Below are 421 nucleotides of genomic sequence, written 5' to 3' on the forward strand. Positions count from 1 at the left end.
ATTAAACGCCCAGAATGGTGCCAGACTGGGCGTTAAACGCCCAACAGCTAGCCTCACTGGCGTTTAAACGCCAGTGGGTTCTTCCTCCAGGGTGTGCTGTTTTTCCTTCTGTTTTTCATTCTGTTTTTGCTTTTTTCATTGATTTTGTGACTTCTCATGATCATCAATCTACAAAAGACATAAAATAACAAAAGAAAATAGTTAATTATAAAACATTGGGTTGCCTCCCAACAAGCGCTTCTTTAATGTCATTAGCTTGACAGAGGACTCTCATGGAGCCTCAGAAATGCTCAGAGCTATGTTGGGACCTCCCAACACCAAACTTAGAGTTTGAATGTGGGGGTTTAACACCAAACTTAGAAGTTGGTTGTGGCCTCCCAACACCAAACTTAGAGTTTGACTGTGGGGGCTCTGTTTGGCT

Source organism: Arachis duranensis, chromosome 4 (genome assembly GCF_000817695.3).
Source record: "Arachis duranensis cultivar V14167 chromosome 4, aradu.V14167.gnm2.J7QH, whole genome shotgun sequence".
NCBI lineage: Eukaryota > Viridiplantae > Streptophyta > Magnoliopsida > Fabales > Fabaceae > Arachis > Arachis duranensis.